This window comes from Rhinolophus ferrumequinum, chromosome 21 (genome assembly GCF_004115265.2).
Source record: "Rhinolophus ferrumequinum isolate MPI-CBG mRhiFer1 chromosome 21, mRhiFer1_v1.p, whole genome shotgun sequence".
Classification (NCBI taxonomy): domain Eukaryota; kingdom Metazoa; phylum Chordata; class Mammalia; order Chiroptera; family Rhinolophidae; genus Rhinolophus; species Rhinolophus ferrumequinum.
The window spans coordinates 7,642,409-7,647,591 of record NC_046304.1 but is presented as its reverse complement, the minus strand read 5'-3'; positions in this window follow the sequence as shown (position 1 = coordinate 7,647,591).

Genomic DNA, 5,183 nt, shown 5'->3' with positions numbered 1-5,183 from the left:
GGCGAGACGCGGGCAGCTACTGGGCTGAAGGGGCGGAGGCAGGGTGCGGGGCGGGGCCGGAACTGGGCCTCGGGCTCTGATTGGCCACTCGGCTGAGCTGTGGCCGCTTTCGGTCTCCTGCAGCTGGCCGTTCAGTCATTCATTCACGTTTCGTGCATTCGTTTAGTTCTCACCAAACCGACTTTTATTGAGGCATTAGTTTGTTCCAGGCACTGGGCCAAGCACTGCGAGGGCTACAAAGAGAATTCCCTTGTCTATTCCAGACCCCTCTGCCAGTCCCACACCCAAAGCTGAAACTTTGCGATCATCCCCGGTTCTTAACCCGGTTCTCGCTCCTTGTTTCCATTCTTACCTAACCTGGCCTTCCTGGGGCATTTGATTTGCTCCGACCTTGCTCTGTCTTGCTTCTCCGACTCTCACCAACTCTGCATTTCCTAGGCACTCTATTTCCACTTCTCCTCTTTCAGTGTTGGAGTTCGGTAGCGTGCCGACCTCTCTTCCCACCTTTGTCTCTTCTCTGTCCCCGTCTCCCTTCCTATTCCCTCCCCCCACTCCCTTGCACTCCAACATGGATGTCATCCTTGCCTCCTCCCTCCCCTCCATCCCTTTCTCACAAACCAACAGTCGCCAGGCCCTGTGATTTACCTCCTTATCTCTCAGACACCTCGCCCTCTCTCCATTCCCTACCTCTACTTCCTTTCCACATCAGTTCTAAGCGAGATAATGGCTGCAACCATCTCTCCAGTTTCCAGGCTTCCAACCTTGCCCATTTCCAAGCCATCCTGCACTCAGCCTCACAGTCATCTTGTGATCGTTGTATCATGCCCAAATCTAGGCTACTGAAGTTATGTGTGTATTATGTATGTATTCAATCTTGGGCATTTGGCAAACTGAAGAGATTCAAAAAGGGAGTTGCCAGTATGGCGAAGTGCCCTGTCCCATGTTAGGAGGAACTGGAGATATCTCTTCTGGAGAAATAAAGCTTTGGGGTAGGGCGAAGGTGCGGATCCCATATCTTCACATATCTAAAAAACGGGCGAGTAGAAAAGGGATTCAACATGTTCTCTAGATCTTAGGGCCTGAACAAGCTTCTTTATGTGAAAACTACTATTCGGCTCACGCCAGGTGGAAGTTGCCAAAGAGTGCCTGAGCAGAGCATGGGTAACAATTTATCAAGAACATTTAGGTGAGTGTTACTTCCAACACCAAAGTGCTTTGCTTCTAAGAAAGTGAACAGAGGAGATGGTTTGGAAGGAAGATGATGGGCTTTTATTTTCAACATGTTGGCTTTTAGCTGATCAACATCCAAGGAAGATAAGAGGAATTCAAAAGCTTTCATTGGGTCACAGACCCCTTTGTGAGTCTGATGGAAGCTATAAATCTTTTCCCAAGGAAAATACACATTCACATCTACGTACAAAATTTTGCCCTCAAATTCAGGTAGCTCACAGAGCCCTGAGGCCCACCCTTGGAACCTATGAACCTCAGATTGAGAACTCTAATACTGGTAGATGTTTCACTTGGCAATTTAATAATTTCTTTATAAACTGGCAATTTGAGATGAAGCATGAAGCTTCTTTCTCAACAGATTGAACAATCAAAAAAGAGTTTTTAAAAGTTGGGAGACAGCTCCATCAACTTAGAAAAATGGAAAGGTGTCATCTATTTCCATTTATTTATTCACTAACTCATTCAATAAATATTTATCAAATTCCTCCTCTGTGCCAGTACGGTTCCAATAGCTGGGTGTACAATGATGAACTAAATAGATAAACTCCCTGCCCTCACAGGACTTATATTTTATGAGAAACCTGGACAATAAATAAATATGCAAGTGATAATAAGTATGTTCGGTGAGGATAAAGGTTGTGCACAAAATTAAGTGAATGTAAGGGGTGATATAGTATCAGACGAAGTATAATTTATATAGGATGGTAGAGAAAGGCCAACTGATAAAGCAAACTTGAACCAAGAGTTGAAGTAAAAGAGCAAAGCTTGTGGACATCTGGGGGAGCTTTCCAGGCAGAAGAAATAATAAATGCCCAAGCCCTGAGACAATGTGTGAAAATAAGGGAAGAGGTGTGAGGAGTGATCCCTGGGACACCACCATGTAGGGTCAGAGAGATAAGGAGGGTCCATCAAAGGAGGAAGAGATGGAGGAGCCATTGAGGTAGGAGGAAAACAAAGAGAGACCGATGATGTCCTGGAAGCCAAGTGCACAAAATGTTCAAAGAAGGGGAAGTGGGGAGCAATCAACTGGATTGAATGCTGGTGATCAAAGGTATGATGAGGATTGAGAATTGACCATTGATTTTTTTTTTTTTTTTTTGGCAAAGTAATTTATTGCTAAAAACAGAAAGGTAGAAAATACCCGCCTGGTACAAGGGAGGTATTTTCAACTTCAAGGTGTATTCTGTGAACTTTTTGTTTTTCACCCAAAGTACTTTGCTGGGACAGTCCCAGCTCTGTTCTGTGTTTTCATCCGAGTTCCTTTAAGGCAGACACAGTCAAACACACCTCTTCACTCCTGCCCCACAGCTACTTAATTAAGGCTTTTCACCTTGAATTGGCAATTTTGGGCTACTTTTTGACCTTTGATTTCGGCTCAAGGAGGGGGTGGTCTAGGGAGAGAGGGCCCCCCCCCCCAGCAGGCGTCCTACTGGGTCCCTCAAAGACTGCACCCACCGCACAGCCATTCTGAGGAGGCCGTTGACGCTCTCGACCTCGACTCCAACCCCAAACCCCTCCGAGGTCAACACCACAGCCTCACCTCCCCACACCCGCTTCCCGCCCCCGTGACCATTGATTTTAGCAACAGGGGAATCATTGGTGACTTGATGAGAATAGGTGGGAGAAGGAAGAGTCTGAATGGAGCAAGTTCAGTAGAAAAATATGAGAAGAATTGAAGCAGCAAATATAGACGAGTCATTCAAATTAGGGGCTATTACAGCATGTTTGTGTGTTATTTGGAATGATCTGGTAGGGAGGAAAAATTGTATTGCAGGGGAGGGAAGAGACAACTATGGAACAGTATCCTCTAGCAGAGAAGAGCTTGATTTTTTTAAAAAAAGAAGACTTTTAGGTACTCCTATAATCAAGGCCGTGTGGGACGCCATAGGAAACATTCTCCAATGAAGAGGAACTTAAAGTCAAAACTTAAGAGCGACACTGTGGGGACAGAGCCCCAAAAAGCAGTTTCCAGGCTCTCGGCCTCACATAGAAAGGTGCTGGCTCAGGTAGTAAATGGCCATCGACTGTGATTAAATGGCCATCAGCTGTGGCTAGTTGGTCGTCAGCTGTAACCAGTGAGCCATTGGCCATGAATATAACTGCCGTGGCGAGGCTAGCAGGAAAAAGGGGGGAGCTAGCAAGAAGGTGGTGGCTGAGTCTGCAAGCGGCACAGTGAGGGTTGAGAATTGTGTTGCTCCTGGTTCCTGTGTCTCCAACCCAGCCGCCAGTGAGAGTATAGTGGTATGACTCCCCTACTTATGGCTCCGTGGGTGTTCCTTTTTGGCCTCATCATGTCCTGCGTTTTTATGTGGGGAGTGGGACCAGAGACCCCGCCTGACATCCCGCACTACAGACACCAACAACAATTCATCAAAAGGGACAATCATCAGTTACCAAAAAAAATGGAAGAACTTGCATCCCAAGAATTGGAGATAATAGAGCAAATTGAAAGAGATTTTAAAATATAATAAATATTCTGAGTTGTTCAAATAGGTAAACGAAAAAGTAGAAATCATAAAACAAAAGAACATTATGGGGGTTGGAGAGAAAAGGTGGGAAGAAGTAAATAAAACTGTAGGGCCAACTATGTTTTTTACAAATGAAAAAAGGTTATTCAGTTTTTAAATTAGAAACGGAAAGGTCTAATCTTCACGATGATCAGAAAGAGCAAATATCCTTGTTCCCATTGTAGAGATAAGAAACTGAGATCCGGAAGGGTTAAGTGCCTAACTCAAAGTCATAAGGGCATTCAGTTGTTGATGCTGAATTTGAGCTCTACTTTCTGACTCCAAATTCCATGTTCTCTCCCCTCTCTGCTGCATGTTGCCCCAGGAGAGAGCAAGGTAGCCAGGATTATGGGAGATCTACAAAGATAAGACTGAAACTAATACAAGGATGAAATTAAATTGCATGAGATTTTGGTGGGTAGATCAGTTATTTTACCAAAAGTTCTCTGAAACACAGGAGCAGAAATTTGAAAAGATACGTTTGAACTGGGGGAGAGATTCAGATTGGCTGAAGGTTAAGGAAACATGAGTATTAGTATGGAAATTCTGATCACATGGACCGGTCAGGGAATGGGAGACCAGAACAGAAACCAGTCCCAATAAATACTCTCCCTCTGCCATGAACTTGTGGTTTTTATCCTGTTGACTTCATCAAAGCAGTGATTTATCTCACGGCAGAAGCATTGTCTTCTATGGGCTATTTAGAGAATTAAACAGAATGCTAAGTCTGTTTTTCTGGTTAGGAGTTCTAACATATTGCCTGTTTTATGGGGGATGTCCTGAAGGAGATCTTTAAGATGTTCAAAAGGTTCAGATAGCCATGTCTGGGTAATGACTTATCCTATAGTGTCTGCAGTTGACACAAGAGACCACGAAAGAAGAAACTTGGCTTGAGAAATCCAAGTACTAAAGTTTATACCTTTAAAAAAAATCTGTGGACAAATCTCAATGCTTCTCTAACCGAACCAAATTCCTTCCTGAGGACATAAAATGTCTTTCTTTAGACAAGGGGTTCTCCATCTGAGGCTTCAGGATTTCAATGACCAACCACCATCAATGCATAGGTTTGTAGGTATGAGAATTTTTCTGGAGAGTTCCTCAAATGGATCTGTGATTTTTAAATTTTTTTTTTTTGTCAGTTTAAAAAACCATTGCATGCTTAGGCAGATCCTTTAAACTTATAAATCCACGGACCACCAGTACTGCATAATAACGGGCTGATTGGTCCCCTCATTTGTCATATGTTGAGCAGACTTGGGTCACAGCATGGGAGGTGCTTTGAGGGAAGAAGGGGAGATCTATGCCAGGGAGAAGTTGACAGTGGGTCCCACGTTTTCATTTGCTTTCAACATATTGAGATATATTGAAGTTGACATGTGTTGGATTCAGTGGCTTTATGGATTGCATTGCCTAGTTTTCACTAAACTAGCCCTAACAAAATGGGCA